At 46.8% G+C, this 23,044-nt stretch overlaps 1 protein-coding gene across 17 annotated transcripts in view; it reads left to right on the forward strand.

Moving 5' to 3' along the window:
• The window catches only part of DAB2IP (DAB2 interacting protein), a 1,477,580-nt gene that overhangs the window by 1,211,431 nt on the left and 243,105 nt on the right, over positions 1-23,044 (forward strand). The gene's annotated exons all lie outside the window — the stretch shown is intronic.

Here is a 23,044-nt window from a genome sequence, read left to right on the forward strand (position 1 = left end):
TTTCCTCTTAAGTTGCCTTGTAATTAGATTCAGTAAATTTTGTCATAAAACGTTCATGTGTAGCAGGATTCTCAGTAAAGCCAACATGAGAGATGTAGCACGACCTATGGGGAAAAAAATATATATATGTTATAAAGCCGGATCCTTGGTAAAATCAATATATATGTTGTATGTATGTAACGTAGCTGGCTATCAATGGACCGCTGTTCGGAGAGCGAGCCCCACTGGAGATACTTGGGGGTGAAGAAGAACTGGAAGAGGCATTGGAAGGGATGAGAAGCAGCCCATCTGAGGCAGTGTTTCTTGAAGAAAAGAGATTTTATTTTATTCTTGATCCGTGGGCGGATTGTGCTGTGCTGATGTTGGAGGGGCTGTTGTTGTAAATCCTGGGACTATAGGCCGGGAAGGCATATTTTCCAATTCCTGCATTGTTTAGTCTCGAATCTGGTGATGTCAGAGCTCGTCATCTAGTGTTGACCTTGAGATAGTGTTACTCTGCTAGCTAGGTACACAGGGGTCTTGATGTAGATGCAGTTGATTTTGAAGAAGATCGAGGCCTTCAGTGGGAGCCAGTGCAGATCTTTTAGCACGCGTGTCAGATTTCTTCAGCCCCTCCATGAGCCATCCGGCTGCTGCTTGAAGGATGCTTTTAAGGGGAGCGTGGCTGGTCTCTAGGATGCCATTGAGTAGGGCGTTGCCTCCATCTAGGTGGGAGAAAATTAGGGCTTCACTTTTTTCAGCAGAGCTGCAACCAGGCTGCTTTGGCCTTCGTAGGGGTTGTTCGAGTCGAGGGTCAATTCGATGGATTTGGCCTGTTCTGTCAGTTGTGGCGTTAAGCCCAATAGAAATCCTAGAAGGTTTGGTGGTGTTGGAAAAGAGGGGGGATTCAGTCTCTCTGGGAATTCAGAATCTGGATGTTTGTTGACCTCTAGGTTTGGATGCTTTCAAGACTGCCTTTGAGCCTCTAAATCTCATTGGCTGGGAAGATATTTAGATACAGTAGGGTGTCATTAGCGTTAGCATACCTCTTGATGCTGCTGACTGCAGTGAAATGTAGCACGTAGCAGGATTATTTTCAAAACCTGCATGTGACATGGAGCAGGGTCAAAGGAAAGACTGATTTGTGCAACACTTAAAATAAGAAACGCAAGAGGTATGTGCACTGGCCTGCACGCATAAAACGGCAGGGCATCAAACCGGGCTTCCAGCCACTTTCCCTGTGTCTTTATTCCACTTATGCTCTTTACTGTACACACAAAGTAAGTGCTGGTCGCATAGGTCAGTATTACCCCAATAAATGGTTCTCTTGTCATTCTCCCTGGAAGGATGAAAGGCTGTAATTGTCATGCTGGGGGTGACTTGTGACCAGCTGGAGAGCACAGATCTCCACAGCTGTTCTTTCACAAACTGTAGTCTCTTACTTATTAGATGACTAAGGGTATGTGAGGCATGTGGCTGCATGCCTGCCCTTTGCCATGTGTCCCTGTATGCTGCTGTCCTCCACGCCACATAGTTGGCTAAGCATTTGCAACCTCAACGGCACATACATAGCAAATTGTATTTATAGTTCGTTCCACACTAATAACTCTTTTGTCCAACTGAACTAGACGCCTTACTGTTGGCCAAGCATTTGCAACCTCAACAACTCATCAATAAACCGTCAACAATGCATATATCAACCATCTACAAGAAATGTGCTTAAATGGGTGACGATCACAGGCACAAAGCATTGAATATCAGGGCCAGGCTGGCCATATATTCCACTGGACATGTCCCGAGGGGGCTGGATCCATCGGAGGGTGGTATTTGAAGACCCATGGCCACTGACTCTCTCCATCTCTCCAAAGGGAATGAAAGTGGATGAAAGGAAGAGAGAGCAGACGACAGATAAAACAAGAGAGCGAGAATGGAAAAGAGAGATACGGAATGGGAGTGTACACTGGTTTTACATTTTTTGCCAGGGCTGCTTTTGATTCCTGGCGCTGTCCAAGATAACCCGGTAGCATAAGAGAAACCCAATGCCAAGCAACGGACAACCGTACAGCCAGCAGAAAGAAACAAACAACAGTGTTGTTCGTCATACATCCCATGCAAATACATGTAAGTCACAACAGTCATCCAGGTAAAACAATAAAAAACAGACATTATTAACCATAGCATGTACAGAGGAACAGCCACTGTGCAATAGAACACTGCATCACAATGCATGAACCGTCCACAATCCCGCTTCTTCTCCTGTCACTCGTTGACGTTATGCTTGTCTTTGACCATGGACAGCGCTCCGCTGCCTCTTCGCTAGGTTCATGCTAACGAAATGCCGTCTATATGCACACATCTGTAACGTAATCCATCACTAGGAATAGGTTGGCCTATCCTAATCTAGCCGTTTACGTATTTTAAGCTCACTGGCCATATAACATAACATGTGTATTTGTAAAGCGCACATTCACCCAAAAAGGTATCTTGGCGCTGGTTAACAGATTGTTACCCAACTCAATGGTACTTATTTTATTGACCGCAAAGGGATGAAAGGCTGAGTGGAAACACCGGGATTTGAACCTGTGAACATGAGGTCAAACACAGGCTCTTACAGTGGACGCATTAGTCCACTAAGCTATTGGACCAGGCCATTGGACAATATGGGTCATCGCTTAACAATAAATTAATTCTAAACAGTCCATTGTGACTCTAGTCAAAGAGAATACCAGAGTCTATAAGGGCACCCAGGTGCAGAAAGCTCTCAGCACCTCAAAAAGGGCATACATGCTCCACAAAAATGACGGCTGCTCCCAATATGACGTGGTAGGGTGGCAGTGTGGGGAGAATACAAGAAAACACAAAGGAAAACATTAAAAAACATAAAATATCACTTACCTGACGCTGCGTCCACCGCCTTGCTGCTCTCCCGATCCTCGACTTGTGCACACTGCGCTCGCTCCAAAATGCCAATCCCGACGCTGCTCTTGTGCTGGGCATACTATTATTTACCATAAGAGAAGCGCTAGCATTGGTCTGAGTGGCCTGGTGTGGCACTCAGACAGAGCCTGGGAACCTGTGTCTGTTCTCCACCCGGCTGTGCAACACAGCTCAGGTTGGAGAATTGCTAACTATGCATTTCAGTTTCTCGTCCTAAGAAGGCCGGTCAAAACGACATGCGCACTTAGCAGTGCCCATCACTTCTCCTCCCTGAAACGCAGAGCAGTCCGGCCCAGCCCCGTGACTCCACTGGCTCAGTGAAAAATAAAGTGAAAATAAAATTATTTTATCCGCATTTTATTTTTCACTGTTGCCTCTGCTGGGTAGCAGCAGTGGGGCGACACCCTTTCTACAAATGGCCTTAAAGTAATATTCTATTGTTATACATGGTTTATATATATTTATATATTTTTTTATATCTGTAAAGGGGTTAGCTGACATGGTCCATTATATGAAACGTTTCTCTTTCAGTTTGTACTTTCTAAATATTTTTTATAGGGGTTTTATATTGGACAGCTTTTAGAGGATATTTGCTGTTTTTTTTAACATGTATTACTATATTTTTGTAAAGTCCTTGAAGAGAAATGGATTTTATATATGTGGTGATGTAAATATTCCTGTCTTTTATGATCAATTTGGTCGAAATAAAGACTAATAAATGAAAAAAATATATATTCTAACACCCCAAAATACAGGGAACATAGGAAACGCTCCGCAGCCTCCTCCATTCTTTTCTGAGGCGGAACACTGTCTCAAAGGGGGGGGGGAAAGCAGGTCATTCACTTGTGCTCTTGAAAGCAGAAAAGGCCTCTCCATCTTTAGACAATATCCGAGTGGAGCCTTTGAGCCAGAGGAGGAGAGAGAGACCCGCAGGAGACCCCAGAGTGCTGATACAAACGGCCAGGGCTCTGCTCTCCTCCGCGAGTAAACAAGCGGCTTGAAGAAGTTTTCAGAAATGCTGTTTTGTCTACAAAGATGAAACACAATGAGCGGGCTGGCGATCAATGCTTACAAGTAATTAGCCATCGATTTTCCTCCCTTGTTAAAGCTCGGAATTAACCGCCAGCCCCCTCTCTGGCGGTCTCAGCCTGAGATGTTGTTTGGAGACTGTCACAATTTATTTATCACCATAGCAGTTCGAGGTGTGTGCAAAGGATAGATAGGCTTCGTGGCGCATCTGGTGGTAAAAGTCTCTAGAACAGAGGTCTCCAGAGGTCCGTGGCTTCCCAGGGGGTGCAAATGGCTCAACGAGTACTTGTATATGTAGATTGCCTGAAAGTGCAACTTGGCAGGTTTCCAGGCTGTCTTCATTTACATGAAGTCCATGAACTGGTTAAAAGAAGGTATATGGGGACCTCATACTGTAAAGTAATGTATTTCCATCGGAATAGCTTAACTTGCATTTATTTTTCGTTTAAGGTTTCTTTATTATGTTATAGTCCGGTGGAAAAAGAAGACACAGGATATTTTGTTCCATTTAGCCATGTGATGGCAGGGTAAAAACGGGGCTTAAGCCACGTTTTTACCCTGCCATCACATGGCACCCGTGGCTCGTGGTTCGGAGTGGTTCCGTCATGAGCGCTGAATGGGTTAAGCCCCGTTTTTGACCCTGCCATCACACGGCACCCGTGGCTCATGACGGAGTGGTTCCGTCATGAGCGCTGAAGGGGTTAACCCCTTCAGCGCTCATGACAGAACCACTCCGTCATGAGCCACGGGTGCCATGTGATGGCAGGGTCAAAACGTGGCTTAACCCCTTCAGCGCTCATGACGGAACCACTCCGAACCACGAGCCACGGGTGCCGTGTGATGGCAGGGTCAAAACGTGGCTTAACCCCTTCAGCGCTCATGACGGAACCACTCCGAACCACGAGCCACGGGTGCCGTGTGATGGCAGGGTCAAAAACGTGGCTTAAAAGAACAAAATATTATTCAAGTGTTTTGTTTATCACTTTTAGTTAACTGAATTTAAAGTAACGCACAAACCTTAAACAAAAAATAAAAGCAAGTTAGACTAATACATGACGTGTATTTGTAAAGCTCACGATCACCCATGGGCTTCTTTGCGCTGAATAACAGATGTTTATTGTTACGCAACTCAATGCTACTCATTTCATCGACCTCCGATGGATGAAAGGCTGGACCTGCCAGGATTTGAACCTGTGACCATGAGGTTGAACCCACGTCCCTACATAAGTCCACTGAGCCATCATACACAAATATATTATTTTACTATAAAAAATTTAATTTGGGTAATGTGACCACTGCAGATGTGAGGAATGGTGATCTAGATCTCGGCTAATAACACCCTGATATTAAGTATCAAAAAGAATAACCCGTTATCCCCTGGAAGCCTCAGTTGACTCCATCAATGAACCCCTAAGCTGGCATCCAAGCAGCCCTTACGTTTGGTGATTAGCAAGTTGCACACATTTACATTATTTCGGGGAGCCGGCACCCTGGTGAGAGCGCCTGTTTTGTTCTTGTCTCTGTGTCTTCCCTGATCATCACAGCACAGGAAACCACCCCCCCACCCCAACCACGAGCTCCCTTCGCTTTTAGGAAGAGGCCCAATAATTGCTCAGTTATGGTTGTTTTTTAAACAAAAAGTATGGGACCTGCTTTTGTAAATTTAGAAAAGCATGGGGCATGTGTGTGCCCATAGACCCCATCTGCTTTGGCCTTTGTTTACATGCAGATGTCCTTCAAGGCGAGCCCAGTGGGTTTCAGGGAGGCCCGTAGGGTCATGTTCAGGCGCAGCACCAGGATCATCCGAACCCCTTGGACCTCAGAGTCAATGGTCCAGGAGTGAGAGGAAAGTAGTGAGTTCCATGGATAGCAAGATGGCCCAGAGGAAGTTGTTCTATATGGGGGAACAGGGGGGCTTTTTTTAGATTATCAAAGAAAGCGACAGCTTCCTCAGAGCCTTAGGAATTTGAGGAGATTATGGGGCTTTTTCTTTTTTTAGGGCTTTTTAGTGCAGCGAGTGCAGTCGCATTGGAGCTTACCCCTGCCCCTCCCACTCTCCCTATTCTTGCCATACATTTTTGGAGGTCGGGCTCAACTTCAAAGCTTTTTGCTTAGGGGGCTCAAAGCAAAAATATTCGAAGACCTCTGCCCTAGAGGGGTTTCCTGCAGACATGTGATGGGAAGAGGGGTGTGTTAGGGATATCGCAGCATATGTGTATAGTTCCCGCATTTTGCATTATGCTAAATGGGAATACTTTTCTCCTTGATCTATCATACAGATGTTTGCCTGGGTTCGAGTAGAAGATGTCTCCCCAGGAGGCATTTTGTTCTTGAAGGGGACATAATTTCTTCAAACTTGTCTCCTCCTGGCCATTTCGCACATGACCTTTTTGCATGTGGCATACCCTTGGAACTCATGCATTTCCTTGGAAAATGTTCACATTTCATGCACCCCTGAGCTGCAGCAATCGGTTAGCTCACTTAACCATTTTGCAGGCTTAAACATTATAATATAGGATGAGCACAGCTTAAAATGAGGTGGCAGCATGTTTGATCATGCAGCATGCATGTGTGGTGTAAGATGGAAATATACAGTGTTGAAACAGCATACACTAAAGCACACATACAGAGAGAATAGGGCTTCAGGGCTGTCCAGTTCAGTCACTGGTCACTGTGATTTAGCCAGCTTTAAACATTTAATCAACCAATCAATCAATCAGGTGTCTTGTAAAGCACGACTACTCACCCTTAAGGGTCTCCAGGTGCTGGGGCGGTGGAGGGACTGCTGATCCGTCGAAGGGAATGTGGTACAGTCGAAGAGTCAGGTCTTGAGGCCTTTCCTGAATTGAAGCAGTGATGGTGATTGCCTGAGGTAGAGAGGCAGGGTGTTCCAGGTCTTTGCTGCAAGGTAAGTGAAGGATCTTCCTCTAGCCTTGGTCTTGTGGATATGTGGGATGGTGGCCAGTTGGGCAGAGTGGAGTTCTTTGTTGGGAGCGTGGAATGCAAGGCGGTGGTTACGGTATGCAGGTCCAGCGTTGTGTAGGGCTTTGTAGGTGCTTATGAGGAACCTGAAGGTGATTCTTTTGTTGACTGGGAGCCAGTGGGAGTCTCAGGTGGCCGGTGATGTTGCTGCTGTGGGGGATGTTGAGGATGTGTCTGGCGGAGGTGTTCCTAATGTTCTTCAGTTTCTTGAGGAGTTTCTGTGTGATGCCGGCATAGAATTTGTTTCCATAGTAGATGCTGATGAGTGCATGGGTGACCATCTTTCTGGACTCGGTGGGATCTACTGGAAGGTCTTTCAGAGCAGGCGTAGCATGTGGAAGCAGGATGATGAGACGATGTTGATCTGGTAGTTCATGGTGAGCGTGGAGTCTAGGATGATGCTGAGGTTTCGTGCGTGGTCTGTGGGTGTGGGGGATTCCAAGTGCTGTGGGCCACCAGGAGTCATCACAGGTGGGGGGTAAAGCCCAGGATGAGGACTTTGGTTTTTTTTTATGAGTTGAGCTTGAGGCAGCTGTTCTTCATCCAGGTGGCGTCAGGTTTCATCCCGTCATGGAAGCTGTTCTTGGCGACTGTGGGTTCATTGGTGAGGGAGATAATCAGCTGGGTGTCGTCAGCGGGTCCATGTAGATGTTGAAGAGAGTGGGGCTGAGGGAGGAGCCCTGAGGTGATCCAGAGCTGATCTCTGTGGGTTCAGAGTGGAATGGTGGTGGTCTGACTCCCTGTGTTCAGCCAGCGAGGAAGGAGCAAACCCATTGCAGGGCTTTGTCGCGGATGCGGACGTTGTGGAATCTTGTGCATAGGGTGCATTGGGAGATGGTATCGAAGGCGGCGAGAGGTCCAGGCAGATGAGGGCTGCAGTTTCACCTCAATCGGGGAGGGTGCGGATGTCGTCTGTGGCGGCAAGGAAGGCGGTCTTGGTGCTATGGTTGCTTCGGAAGCTGGACTGAGAGAGGTCCAGGATGTGGTTTGCATCCATGAACTCGGGAAGTTGGGTGTTGATAGCCTTCTCGATGACCTTGGCTGAAAAGGGGAGATGGGTCTGCAGTTAAGGTCAGTCATGGTCGGCAGAGGGTTTCTTCAGCAAGGGGTTGATCTCTGCAGGTTTTCAGTCTTCTGGGCAGGTGGCAGAGTTGATGGAGCACTTTATGGTGCGGCAGACTTTGCGGTCGATGGAGGTTCCAGCTCATTTGAAGATGTGGTGCGGTCAGGGGTTCGAGGGTGCTGTGGAGTAAATACTCTTCATGATCTTGAGTGTGTCATCAGCAGTGAGGGGGGTCCAGCTGAGCAACGTCTGCTGGGGTCCGTGGTTGTTGGGTGCAGTGGTTACAGGTGGGGTGAGAGGGTCTTGGGTATCGAGGCTGTCAAAGCTGTTGTATACCTCCTTAATCTCGCAGTGGAAGAAGGTGCCGAGGTTACTGCAGAGGTCTTGGGAGGGTGGGATGGCTGCTGTCTCTGTACTGGGTCTGGCAAATTCTTTGGCCACGGCAAAAGGTTCTTTGCTATTGGCTGAAGGTGTTATCCATCAGCATATCATGAATGTGAACTACTTAAAATTTAGTCCATATCACATTCCCTCCAATTCCTTATAAAAACCATGTATAAGGTTCCCCGCTGCCCCCAATCAGTAATAGCCCAACTAACGTACTGCCCGCCTCATGCCCCAACCACTTGTCCAGTGCTCCCCTGAAGGTCCTGCTGTTTTTGTTGTTAAATTCTGAACCCCCTAACTGTGAAGTGCTGTTGGCCACCTGCTTTTTTATGTGGGAGGTGTTCATTTTATTTGACCATTCTAACAAGCCATCGACAGATGTGCCAACTGAAACAGTGCCATTGTGTGCCAGATGATGTCTGCTCCCTTCAGAAGGTCACCTGGTGAGGGGGCGATATTACATGGTCTGAGACAAAGAGATGGAACCCGTTCAGAGAGTAGATTTCAAAGGGTTTCCCAGCTCATATGATGAGCCAAGTCCATTATGGGTGTTTAAACCTACCCAGGACATCGGATGCAGCCTAAGAAGCTTTTGTGTGTTGCTGTTTTTTGTTTCTTTGTTTTTTGGTGTTGGGGTGGGGAAAGGGGTGAGGTGCTTTTAAGTCTGTACTCAGCACAAAGACTGCAGTGCATCATGATATGTGTGCATGCATCATGCATCATGCATACGCTGCAACACATGCGCAAGTATACGCTCAAACGGTGGGTATCTTGGATTGGTCAACAAGATGGCTATGGTTGGCACATATCATGACCCCTCAGTATGAATGCATTGTGATGCAATACGAAGACACAAACAACCATTGGCGAAGCCGAAAGATCCACACTCCGTTTTAAAGGCGAGACATAATGACTGTGCTGGTGCCTGTTCGCGTATGGGTTTTTATGGGAAGGGACAAAATGAAACAGTTTTCAGTATTTAGTTCTGATGCATAATGAGAAAGGATAACATACGCGTACTAGGAGGAGCGCCAGACAGTGCCATTGTTCATGTCTATCTCTATGCATATATGTTTAAGTATTTATAGAACGCAAACCTAACTGGAGGTGGATGGGGGTTGCTCAAGGCGGGCACCAACTCTACACTGAAGCAGGATGCTTGTGGGTGTTGAATCCTATCACTCCGAGATGCACCGTCTGTTCTTTGAACTCTGTGCTCAGAGAGTGTGTGACAAGAGAGAGGGAGTGATGTCAGCAAGAACGGATGACACCTGTTGCGTTAACCTCAGTGTTGGTTTCTCAGTCTTGTTGGCTCGAGCCCAATGGCACTTTTGATTGGCCAGCCCTAATACAGGAATTACCAGTCGTAGCAACTTGTTGTTGTTGGAAATGGAGATTGCTAGCTCAAAATGCTGTCAAAGCATTTGACCGAGAGATCCTGCTCTCAGGGCAGCCCAGATCAGCGCAGGTATGATTCCAAGGTGGGATTCCAGTCAAAAACTCCTCAGAGCTTCGTGGGCGCCTGTCGTATACCAGCCGTCAGTTACGTTACAGCAGATAAGGTTGCAGTTTCTTTACATATTTGTAAATGTTTTAGAATCAAAGAACACAGGGGGCATCAGGGCGCTTTACAGATGTCAATAGGTAATACATGTCAAATACTGATGAAAGGGTGGGTGGGTATGGACCACATTTCTGATACCCACAGCTTACAGATGGATGGTGCATCTTTAAATTAAAGGCCTAGAACACAGAATAACAGAAAGAGGGGCAGCAGCTGTAGAACTAAAGCACAGACAGTGAAACCCCACTGTACCAAGCGCGAGGGTCAGGCTTTAGGATGACACAGATGTGGGACGTCTTCCACTTAGGGGGCATTTCAGGTCTTTTTGAATGGAGCATGGAAGTGCCTGCCTGGACCTCAGGGGAGGGATGTCCAAATCCTCAGGTCACAGCCTGTGACCGATGCAACCACATAGGAATGGTCCACAGATGATCGGGGGCTGTTCATTCCACAAATCTCCAGGCCGGGCTGTGTCTAACGCTCAACTTTAGCAAAACCAGCGCATCCCCAAATGTGTTGTAGAAAGTACTCCAGCCTCTTCAAGGGTGTGACGTTCACTCTATGAATACATTACATTCCTTGTGTACAGGTAAACACTGCATCCCTGCAGAGGACACCTGGCTCATTTCTCCCCAGGCTCCAAAAAGATACGACTTTCTAGTTGAATCCACAGTAGAGCACACACAGAAGGAGGCTGCTAGCCATTTTTAGACTGTCAAGAAGGAAAGAAACAGAGGGGGCCCCTGAGATCTCTTCACATGCTCTGTTTATCAGAGCCTTCAAAACAATGGGAGTCTGGGGACCCGGGCTCCAGATGTTCGCTTGAGAATTACTGCTGGTTTCAGCACCAGCGAAATACATACTCAAGAGGCTGTTACAGCTACCATCCAAGCCCCTCGGCATTCTGGGAGGAACCTGCATGCTTATCTTTACACAAACCAGGAAGTGAGGCACCATTTTCTCCTTAACCAAGTGTTTCATCTCCCTACCTTGAGTCAGACGAAGCTAGCCCATAATAGTCTGCATTAAAGGAACTCCTTTCTTCCTAGCATGCGCTTTACAACTGTAGTATGAGTAGAACTGATGACTGCATTGAGCACGTCTGATTGGATGTTGTTTGATGCATGTAGCACTTTCCCATGTGGCCAGCATGAGCATCACTGGAGAAAGAGGTGTTTGCCTACTTGCCGCAGGAAGATCCGCCGAGTTTAGGGACCGCCCAATGAAAAATGTTGAAATTAGGATGAAGACATTGGTATCGAGATATGAAGGTTTAGATCAGTTTCCTTCATGCAAACAAAGTACACATCCTACAAACCTATGGCGTGGTTCTACTACAAAAATACAGAGTTTAGCTCTCCATGCAATGCGAGATTATTTATGGTCTTAAATATCTGATGGACTCGAGATGTTCACATGATCACCGAAACATCCATGATTCAGTTCTACAGATTGCATTAGAGCTTTAGAACATGGGGAGTAGAGGATTCCACGGGCTCTCATCACCCATAAAGTGGGGGTGGCCTATGTAGGTCCACGGGGGGGCGGTTCAATGTCAGATTGTATGGCTAACTTCTGATTATGTAAATGCATTTAATTGAGGTAGATTGTATGTAAATTCTCTTCTGGGAGCGCCCTGAAGGTCAAGCGTTGATGCGGCCCTCATGGGCCACTGATGTGCATTCCCTTTCCATTTGTCAATATTCTCAACAGTCCCGCTTGAGTTGACCTCCTCCAGGCCATCCAATATCGACACCTGCTCCCCAGTCTCTATCTTCTCTGCTGCTCTCGAAGATGCTCCTTGCTGGTTTCAAGCAGGAATGCTTGAATATCCACAGACAGCAGACTAAAGATGGGAGCAGGAGCAACGAAGCCCAACCACCACCAGAACATAGTTGTATAATATTCTTTTATTTATTTATTTTTCCAAGAGGGTTTTTATAGAGTCTCTTGAATGAATATAAATAAGGTTTCCCACAATGAAAAGCTATCTAAAGCAGAAGATGTTCATAACTTTGGAATTAACTGTTTTGTGGACATTATTAAAGTGCAAAGCTTCGAATAATCGACCAGTTTTGTGTTTCTGTATTCAGGAGCTTGTTTTGGAGATTTTAGAAGCTATGTTATCACTTTTCCTTAAGATACATGTCCTATATTTTTCAACAGTTGGTTCTTTTCTTCTTCACTGAGAATGTACTGTGTTAAAATTCTGTACACTGATAGCATTTAAGCATCCTTGCCATCTCCCAGAATTTACACCCTAGATCGTCTCAGGTTCAAGAATCAGGTGTCACAAAAACACCTAGGGCAAAACCGTTGTGTGCCTTTCCGGCCCCACTACTGACCTACACATACTATCGCCTGCGAGCTACCCAGAAGGAGCTGTATCCCCAATTCCCTGCCGAGCCTCTTGGTCTTGGGGTGCTCCAAACTTTGCTCATGAGCACCACACTTAGGAACCTTATTACTAACTTGTATAATGCATTACAGAGAGATGGGCCACCAGCCCTGAGCACGGCATTAGACGAGTGGAACGACACAATTGATACGCCATTTAGCCTGGAAGACTTGGGTTTTTGTTGTGCACTAACAGGTATGCTCACACCCAATTATAACTTGCGCATTAAACATTTTAAATATTTGCAGCAGATGTATTTTACTCCTGTCAAATTGTTTAAATTCGGGTTCAGAGTGGATGTGAACTGTGTGCGATGTGGGACATTGGAGACGAACGTCATGCACCTAGCTTGGTTGTGCGCTACTATTCGGCAATTCTGGGAGCAGGTTGCAGAGGGTCTCACAGATATGGTGATGGGGCTGGTGGAGTGCACCTCCCAGATGTACTTGGTTGGCACAGTTAAACCTCTACAATCGGCCAATAGTAAACTTGTGGCAGTGGCATTACTATTCGCGAAAAGGAGAGTGGCCGTATACTGCGGCAAAGAGGCACTACCAAAAACCACTCAGTGGCTAAATGACATGGCATACTGCAGGGACCACCTGGAACTGTTTTGTGAAGAACCGCCGCGACCCTTGAGGCCAAAGGACATCTGGGGCCCATTACAGCCTTTCTACTGTCGATTCAGCTGTGTCCTAGTGGGTTGGGTTATCCTAGCACTCTAGGATGTAGTGATTTAATATGCTTGAGCTTGCGTTTATGGTATATATACAAATGGTATAGAGGGATAGATCATGTTTACTTTCTGCACAAGTGTTTATTAATTACCTCGGCAAAAAATCAATTTCTTCTGACAAAATTAAATGATTATAATACAGGCACAAATATCTATCGGTGAACATCCAAACACATAATGTAACACAGTTTGGTCAATACATTTAATACGAAACAATTTATATTTACACTACAGCACATATATACAAACTCATATACAATCACAAATCCTTTCCCTATTAGCTCATTCCATCAAACATGTGTGCACTTAACATTGCGTAGTGCTACAACCGGAGGTAGTCCTATCAGCAATACACAGATATAGTATTTCCTCTTATTTTGTAATGCCAATACAATTTATGTATTTATTCCACACTACAGTGGACTCCTCCTTTGTCAAGGTGTCGACGCGTTCGCGTTTCAGCCTTCTACTTTCGTTATGGCTTCCTCAGGACAGGGATATGATCTGTGGGTTCTAATGAGGCAACCTGGTCTCGTGAATTACAAGGTCGATTTATACTCCGGTCCCACACGTCAGTTGGAAGCTCCTCGGCACTTGTATCTTCTCAGGAATTCTGGGTCTCTTCGATTCCTTCGAGCAATTTTCAATCAGTGTGTTATAAGTCCTTTTCACCGACACTGTGCTCCTTCAGCGTCCGTCATCTCAACGAGCCGGCACTACGCAATGTTAAGTGCACACATGTTTGATGGAATGAGCTAATAGGGAAAGGATTTGTGATTGAATTACTTTGTATATGAGTTTGTATATATGTGCTGTAGTGTAAATATAAATTGTTTCGTATTAAATGTATTGACCAAACTGTGTTACATTATGTGTTTGGATGTTCACCGATAGATATTTGTGCCTGTATTATAATCATTTAATTTTGTCAGAAGAAATTGATTTTTTGCCGAGGTAATTAATAAACACTTGTGCAGAAAGTAAACATGATCTATCCCTCTATACCATTTGTATATATACCGTAGATGTTCCCTTGCCCAGGTATAGGAGGGTCATTTGGGCAAACCCCTAATTATTTTGATTGAGCTTGCGTTTATGGCACCATACGGCACATGTGATTTGTAATGCTGCATAAAACACCTGCTGGCATTGTGTTTATGCTTGTTGTATCCGATGAGAAAATCCAATAAAAAAACTGTGTGTACCTCTGTTTCTATCAATGATTACCCTTCAGACCTCCATGAATTCCATCTTTTTCTAAGAAATTTGAGGAGGATTAGCACATAGGGTACCGGTCTCACTGTGCCACTGGATTCAAGCTAGCCTGAATGATGAGGGGTGATACCCCAAAACCAGCCCCAGGATGCTTGCTCCTGGTCCAGGGAGGACATGGCTTGGCAGGTCAGGCTGAACGGTTCCCATGAGGCACAGGGTCAAGACTGATTTGCATATGGCTGGGTCTAAACTGGGGTGGCACGTTGAGCAAAAGAACAATGGATTTTACCCAGATCTCTTGACTGGGGGTGAATGTTTGATTTGTTCCCATTCCGGCCATCATCTGTGTGTGTTTTGCTTTCTCGCCCTTTGCGCACCGGGTATGCCCAGATGTGGGCCCCGGGCTCACTGTGGCACTGGATTCAAGCTAGCCCGGCTGATATGAGGTGATACCCCGAAACCAGTCCCAGGAGGCTTGTTTCTGGTCCAGGGAGGACCTGGCTTGGCAGTTCAGGCTAGACTATTCCCATGAGGCACAGAGTCAAGACTGATTTGCATATGACTGGGTCTAAACTGTGGTGGCATGGTGAGCAAAAGAATGATGGATTTAAACAAGATGTCTTGACTGGGGGTTGAATGTTTGATTTGTTCCACAGGTTGACACTGGGCACCGAATGCCACACCTCATGCCTATCAGGTTCCTGCTTTCTCCCTTTTCCCGTCTTTTTCTTTGCCATTTGTGCATTTTCCCTCTCTTACTCCCGGGAAATGTCTAATTAGAAACAAATAAGTGCCAGTCTCTAAAAACGAGTGACAGTGACTCCCATTGGCAACCACCAGCTCAAATTAAGTGTTGTGTGAGCGTGTGTGACCCCGGGCAAATCCCTAAATTTACCTGTGCCACAAACGACATATAGGTATAATGTAAAATCCATAGTACAGAGTGCTGGTGAGTACAGTTCCAATTAACAGAGCAGCATCCTAGTCATCACACGTGACACCAGAGTCCTTCGCCATAGGCCTCACCACAAGCCTACATGCATGCCTGGAGTGGTGTTCTATCTATTCACCAAAAGCACCTCTCTCTCCACTGTCACTCTTGGGGTTCAGAAAGCTTCTTTCAACAAACCTCACTATTGTCTGAGATTGACACTGCCCGCTGCCACACTAACACTCTCTGTACAGGGCCCTACCCCCCTGTCGAGCTTGGTCTGCATTGTAAAAAACACAAATTTAATTTGCTAACACATTGCTGGGGTAGTAAATGCATCTGAAATGTTGTCTTGTGCTCTGACATGTCTGTGAAATTGCAGCGCTTCTTTGGTACTGCAGTGCTTAATTTGAGCTGGTGGTTGCAGGTGGGCGGAACTCATTTTTGGGGATTGGCCTTTATTTTTCAAAATTAGAATTTGACCCAGATTAAGGGAAGGAAAAACACAAAAGGAGGTATGAAGGCGGCGGAGCAAAAACAGAAGAAAAACCGTGGTAAAGAAAGGAAAGCAAGTATGAAAATGAACGGTGAGATATGAGAGCAGGAAGGGTTTGATGGTGGCTGAAAGAGGCGAGGTGGTTTCAATACTTCACAGCCTTGGTATTCAACACCCCTCGACTTTTGAGGGAACCGACCATGGCCCGCTGAACGAATCTGTGGGCCCCGGCACTTACTGTTTCACAAATTAAGCTCTGGCGGGACTTGAGCACAAAGTTTGTTGTAAACCATATTTTGCCATAAGCCCGGCAAATGGACACAGGGCCTGCTCTAGGGCGGTGTGACTGGTGCCACCGCACCGGGTGCTAACTTCAGGGTGCGCCGAGTTTGCAAGTTTAATAGCACTTGCTGCGAGTTCCTGGCCTCCAGCAATTTTCAGACAACCATAAAAATGTCAATATAACTCCGGGATTAATGTTCTTCTTGGAGAGAGATCAGAGTTTTGTCTTGACTCACCATAAGGCACCACACTGGGTTAATATGCCTGCCACAAAGAACGTGCACCATGCAGGTCACAAAGTGCATATAATGTAAATAGGTCAGTGGGTTACTGCTTTTGAAAGAGAGATCCTTTTTTAACTTGCAGTTTATAAATTAAAATCCTCATAAAGAACAATGAATTATTAGCTGTAATCAACGAGCTGCCTGCAAACTGCAAGTTATAGATCAGAGCATATGTTGCAAAAAAGGTTCATTTTGGTAGAACTTGAGACCCCCCAACTATGGAGTTCCGTTTTCATTTCTGAGTTTGTGCTTCTCTAGCCAAGTACTCAAACTATACTGCCAACCAGTATGGATGACACGTGACTCCTACACCTTGCAGTCCTCTGGCTTAAGTAACATTTCCTATACACTGATTTACACATGTACGATTAATTGTCTTTGTATAATGTGTGTTTGATGCAAAGGGCTCTGACACCCTACACTGGTATGAGTGGCGCTATATAACTAATTAAATGCATCTGAATGAGAGTGGTTATGGAGACTTGAGGGGCACTGTTAAAGGGTGGTGGTGAGGGAATCCTTGGTGGAGGTGGGACACACCATGGATGGGTGGGTGCCAACAAACTTAGTTGCACCGGGCGTCGATAGCGCTAAAGCCGGCGCTGGAGGGACACGTGGGGAAACTATACTGTAGTCAAAACCTGAGCACTGCTTATCCAGCCGTGGCCATTTTAAGCTTCACCACAGGCGCTGTGTCGATATAAACGCTGTATTTTTTTTTATCGGGGCTGTTGAAGTTTAATGTGCAGCCGATAATGCCAGGATCTGTCGCTCCATCCCGACGCCTTTCAAAGATAGCGGTTCTTCCGTTGATGACCTTTCACCCTTTGAGCAGTGTAAACGAGTCCAAAAGCGCCAGTGTCTGGACGTCTGGCCAGCGAACAGGTGCCTCGCATCCGGCATCTGATGTCTTTCCAAGTTTCCTGGCAGCCCGGCCCAAGAGACGCCCCACGCGGCTGCAAGAACCGAGGCAAGCGGCCCAAACCTCCGAGCAGCTGAGTCTGTCCAGGCGGCAGATGGAAGGGTAGGCGGGGAGGGTTCAGGGCTGTGGCGAGGGCTGGCGCTGCGGCAGGGACTGAGGGAAACACGGTCTGCTAGGGATTTACAAGCCACGCCCACCTGGAAGAGCCTAGCAGACCACCTGGAATCTCTTCTCTTTGCTTATTCTAAACAAAGGAAGCTTGGCAGTGGACTCTGGAAACGCAGCATCACATTGACTGTTACAGACGGTCTCTCGGGCAGAGTGCACCTTCCCATGCATGCTGCAAGGACGCGGCCAAGGGACTGGCCTAGCCGAATCCAGGGCTGTGTATGTTACTGTGTATCTGTATAGCGCAGCATTTTCCAAATACTTGCCTCTTGGCGCTTAACCACTTGCATTAGTGTGTGTCATCAGTGGAACTCATTCGCTCCCCTCTGTGCAGGGTTAGCCTTTGGTACCCTATTGCAGCCATTAAGTGCACATTCTTTCATTGGCCTCTTGGTGCTTAATCACAAGTAGTAGCGTGTGGCATCAGCAGGGCTTATTCAGGATTATTTGCCCCCTCTTTAAGCTACTGAGCCCACATTCTCTAATTGGAGTTGCAATCTGGTGCCCCCCTGCTGGTGGTGCCCTAACTACCCACCTCTGCCTTAGAGCGTGCCCTTTCTTCTGCATCTCAAGTTGTCCTGGATCCATATTAATGCCCTGGCTTCGTGCACTAGGCTGAATCGCATCCCCAGTATCCTGATGTAGATGCTCAGATTCTAGGAGAGTCAATTTTAGGCAACTTCCTTCTACATCACCAGCAGGGGGCACCAAACAATTTGTACAAACTGCACAAGTGGCCCCAATTCCAGGGCAGAGGAACAGCACAAGTGTCCTGGCCTTGTGGGAGCGGCGTCCTCTCATCAGCCCTGCCCAGATCCATCTAAATTGCCTGGCACTGATCGTCAAAGGCACACAGGTTCGGTTCATCTAAACCTAGAGGACTCCTGCCCATCCTCTGTACACAGTCAGAATATGAGACTCTCTGCCGCAGTTCACATCTGTTCGAGGCATGACTTTTGCAAACTGGGCCAACATTTTTAGACATGGTGTTGGCAGAAGTTCCTCTTCTTCCCTGTGGGTGAGCATTCAGCAGGATGATGGAAGCCTTGGCAGGCACCTGGCACACCTGGAGGGGGAGGTCAAGCACATGTGGCATAACTGACTGCTTCATGCTGTGAGATGCCGTGCCGCCCCCACAACCCCCTCTGCCCCGCCACCCCCGTCTCCCAGAGAGCTTAGAGACCCAACAAGTCACCCTTGGGAAGAAGTGTGGCACAGCCGCCAGGGAAACTGACTCCGGAACCCAGGGGCTCACGGTTCGATCCCCAGCGCCGGTGGCAGATCAGCCCAGCACCGTGTGACTCTGGGCAATAGCTCACTTAATCTTCACGACGACCCCCAGCGCCTTGACACCCTCAGATAATTGTTCGCACTTTACAAATACTGAACATTTACATTTACATTTACCCTGACATGAATCTGCAGACTGCAAACCAGGATGGTTTTATCCATCTTTTATAGACACATCTTTTTGTGCAAAATGGCGGTTTCCTGTATTTGTCATTTTTTTAAATGTAATTTCATCTTCATGCTTATGTTGGTTTTGAATTAGACTTCCCAGTCAATTATGTGCATTCTCCCAAGGATACACCAAGCCATAGTTCACCCTTAAATGTACCGGGTCATTGCACCTCTACTGTCCACCCTGTGAACCCTATAAGAAATCTTACAAAGTATATTGAAAGGAATTCATTTCTCTCTTCCCTCTGATGATTCTCTGGTTACTTTTATTTTGTTTTATGCCAACAGCAGCAATCTGTGTTGTTATCTATATATTATAAAGTTGTCTGCGGGGGTGGGGGTAACATGGCATCAATTTCTTTTCATTGGTCATTTGACTTCAGGGAAAATGTGTGGCGTGTACATGACCCCAAAATACGGGTCTGATCCCAAGTGGACAGGATCGAAGGAGCTCAGGGATTGATGATTTTATGCTCATGGTGATTATTCGAGAAGAGGAAGGGACGCTGGGCCTGCCTCTTGGTGACCACACCCTTCGTCCTCATGAGTTCAGTGAAGAGGGTCCTGTAGGGAACAGCAGTGTGCACCATCCCCACTCAAGCTGAGCACTGCTGGACCCAGGGACCAGTCCAGCCTCACTCCCAGCATGAGAAAGAATGGGAACACAGAAGAGGAAGAGGGGGTCCTGTAGGGAACAGCAGTGTGCACCATCCCCACTCGAGCTGAGCACTGCTGGACCCAGGGACCAGTCCAGCCTCACTCCCAGCATGAGAAAGAATGGGAACACAGAAGAGGAAGAGGGGGTCCTGTAGGGAACAGCAGTGTGCACCATCCCCACTCAAGCTGAGCACTGCTGGACCCAGGGACCAGTCCAGCCTCACTCCCAGCATGAGAAAGAATGGGAACACAAAAGAGGAAGAGGGGGTCCTGTAGGGAACAGCAGTGTGCACCATCCCCACTCAAGCTGAGCACTGCTGGACCCAGGGACCAGTCCAGCCTCACTCCCAGCATGAGAAAGAATGGGAACACAAAAGAGGAAGAGGGGGTCCTGTAGGGAACAGCAGTGTGCACCATCCCCACTCAAGCTGAGCACTGCTGGACCCAGGGACCAGTCCAGCCTCACTCCCAGCATGAGAAAGAATGGGAACACAAAAGAGGAAGAGGGGGTCCTGTAGGGAACAGCAGTGTGCACCATCCCCACTCAAGCTGAGCACTGCTGGACCCAGGGACCAGTCCAGCCTCACTCCCAGCATGAGAAAGAATGGGAACACAAAAGAGGAAGAGGGGGTCCTGTAGGGAACAGCAGTGTGCACCATCCCCACTCAAGCTGAGCACTGCTGGACCCAGGGACCAGTCCAGCCTCACTCCCAGCATGAGAAAGAATGGGAACACAAAAGAGGAAGAGGGGGTCCTGTAGGGAACAGCAGTGTGCACCATCCCCACTCAAGCTGAGCACTGCTGGACCCAGGGACCAGTCCAGCCTCACTCCCAGCATGAGAAAGAATGGGAACACAGAAGAGGAAGAGGGGGTCCTGTAGGGAACAGCAGTGTGCACCATCCCCACTCAAGCTGAGCACTGCTGGACCCAGGGACCAGTCCAGCCTCACTCCCAGCATGAGAAAGAATGGGAATACAGAAGAGGAAGAGGTGTAGTTTATGTGGAAAGATCAGGCAGAAAAACATAAAGCGATGGAGGAAATGTCTGTTTATTGTTATCACCAGCATGGCCTTCTACTCCTTTGATGTGTGTGTCTTTTTTAAACCAGGAAAGGGCCAACCATATGTAAATTAGTTTTGGCGCCAGCCCAAAATAGATGCAAAAGTTCACCCCTACCTGTCAGAAGAAGTTCTCTATGAACAGGAAACAAGTCCCCGAGAAGCATTACCGGCTTATTGGGCTTCAACCATGAGGCGCAGTTTTTATTTTTTGGGCACCAAGAGCGGCTGCAGCCAAATCAGAAGATACCCAAGTCAATGAGGGTGACTCAGTGAGAAAACCAAAAAGTGGTGCAATAGATGGTTGAATTATGGCGAACGGTTCTTAATTACATTTGGTAGAATTTTGGCTTAAATGTTTGTTGCTCTTCATGTCATCACTGAAGAGGGCCAACCATAGGCAAATCGGTATTGGTCTCACCCCTAAAGGAATAGCCGAGTCTGAGCTCACAGGGAAACACATATGCCTTCCAGCCTTATTAACCTCCATCCTGGCCTGACCGTAGAGGTAAATGTAAATTGTAAATTGATACTTGTATAGCGCACTACTCACCCGCAAGGGTCTCAAGGCGCTTGTACGAATACCGCTGTAGAACCCATCCTGGCTTTCCCTGTGAGGCGTCCACTCCTGGGCACCCCCAAGGTAGAGGCCAGGCATCCTTAGCGTTGTGGGGGCCGTTGTGGAGATTAAGCAAGCTATTGCCCAGAGTTGCAGAGTGGGACTCCATGATTGGAATAGGCACCGAGGCGAGAATTATCAGGTCCGTGGAATTTTTGAGCCCAAGACCCGCTGAGGCGGGGAATTGAACCCTGGTCCCGGGCTAGACCTCTGCATCAGGGTCTGCCGCTCTAATCATTGAGCCACACTTCTCCACCTTAGTTGCTACGGGCATAGAGTTATGGGAAACACATTAGGACATCCCAGCGCCTCGTAGGACAGCTCATGAAAACAAAATGGCTGAATTAGTCTGAACCACTTGTAATTACTGTGGGTGACACTCCATTCCATTCCATTATTTTGGGCTTCATGTTTTATTATAAAAAAAAGTGCAAGCCCTAAGTTGATCATTTTTGGTGCTTCAGTGCTCTACACTGGCTCCCATAGATGCCAGGGTCAGTTTTAAAGTACTCCGTGCCATTTTCAGGGTCTACACGGGCAAAGAAGCAAGATACTTACAAACACTGGCACCCAAGCATCCACCTATCAGAAGCCGGCACTCTACATCTGCCCATCCAATCACCCAAGAGCATTCAATGGATCAATCACAAAGACAGGATCCAGACAGTTTATGCCACTAAGCTGTGGGACTCACTAAACCCAAGCCATTTGAGGAAGGGTCTGCAAAGTGAACCCTTCCATCTTGCTTTAGCAAAACCTTCTGTACTTGAGACGGATCAAAGCCACTGATATTAGGACTTATTTTGATGTGATTGTTACTGTTTTTGTTGTCATCATCTTTATTATTGTGACATTGATGTTTCAATTGTTAAAATGTTGTTGATTTTGTTCTTTTTGTAAATTATATCATCTCAGGAAATTGGTTTAAGTGGATTATAATATTTTAGGGTTGATTTCAGTCCCTTCGAATGTCATTGATTGGTCATTGATTGATTGGCATTGGTTTTCACAACTGGAAAGAGACACCTGTGCCATTGGCTGCAGATTCATCTTTTGGTGACAAGCTGAATATTTACCGGCGGTGATGAAGATGCTAAATGTGAACAAGTCGAGGACTTTGAAAGTATTTCAGACAGACACTCCTCGGTGAGCCCTGCTGGAGCAGATGATCTGAATCTAGCACTGATGAAATGTGGCAGATTGACCGCGCGCCGGACACAGACAGGCTGATTGCTGGAAATCAGATCAAGTGGGACTTAACCAGATTGACAGGAGGTTGTTGTTTGCCTGAACAGCTGCACTGAAAGCTGTTCACTGATGAGTCACTACAATATCCGAGCGCGGGGTCTGTGCGTGCATCCGGGGGAGCAGCACTCCAGCGGGAAGACGGGGGCGTTGGGTAGGAGTCCAGACCCATGATTTGGTCTGGGGATCATTTATTCACATTGTATGTTTCTTACTGTACCTATATATGGGATTTGTTTTTGGTTACACCACAAATATTGTTGTCGGTAGGAGTGGTATCTGCTTGTAATCAGCAGGAATCGTGTGTCTGTCTTTTGCTGATATTGGTATAATTAATATTACATCAATTTTCCATTTATCCACATAGGATAAATTGACCAAATCTAAGTAGAAAACATCTGTCCAGCCAGTGGTGATGATCCTAAACAATTGCCATTACCTGGGCATGTGGGCACCAAAACCTGGACACCTCTGGTCTAAGTTTAGCATAGATTGTGTCTGACCGAGGACAGTCCAAACCAGCAAGCATTAATTGCCAGACTTGTCCCTCTGTGCCAAACCTAACACGGTCAAGAGAACCCGAGAGCTATGATTTGTTGTTTTATGCATTCAGTAACCATGGCGATACCA

This window comes from Triturus cristatus, chromosome 1_2 (genome assembly GCF_964204655.1).
Source record: "Triturus cristatus chromosome 1_2, aTriCri1.1, whole genome shotgun sequence".
NCBI classification, from domain to species: domain Eukaryota; kingdom Metazoa; phylum Chordata; class Amphibia; order Caudata; family Salamandridae; genus Triturus; species Triturus cristatus.